Genomic DNA, 440 nt, shown 5'->3' on the forward strand with positions numbered 1-440 from the left:
GGCATGATCTCGCTCACTGCAACCTCCGCCTCTGGGGCTCAAGCCATTCTCCTGCCTCAACCTCCCAAGGAATTGGGATTACAGGCACCAGCCACCACACCCATCTAATTTTAATATTTTTAGTAGAGATGGGTTTTTGCCGTGATAGCCAGGCTGGTCTTGAACTCCTGACCTCAAGTGATCTGCCCGCCTTGGCCTCCCAAAGTGCTGGGATTATAGGTGTGAGCCACCGTGCCCGGCCACCTTCTGCTCTTTCTATGGTCATTATCTGTTGCACCCTCGGAACTAAAGAGAGATGCTGGTAGGAAGAGGCTCTTCCTTCACCTCTGGCAGAAAAGGGATTTTCAGGCCCTTCACCCACCCTGACATCACAGCTGCACTTCAATGTGACAATTATTAGGTATATGTAGCTACTGGGTGCTTGGAATGTGGCTGGTCTG

The sequence above is a fragment of the Mandrillus leucophaeus genome, unplaced genomic scaffold (genome assembly GCF_000951045.1).
Source record: "Mandrillus leucophaeus isolate KB7577 unplaced genomic scaffold, Mleu.le_1.0 Scaffold969, whole genome shotgun sequence".
Classification (NCBI taxonomy): Eukaryota; Metazoa; Chordata; class Mammalia; order Primates; family Cercopithecidae; genus Mandrillus; species Mandrillus leucophaeus.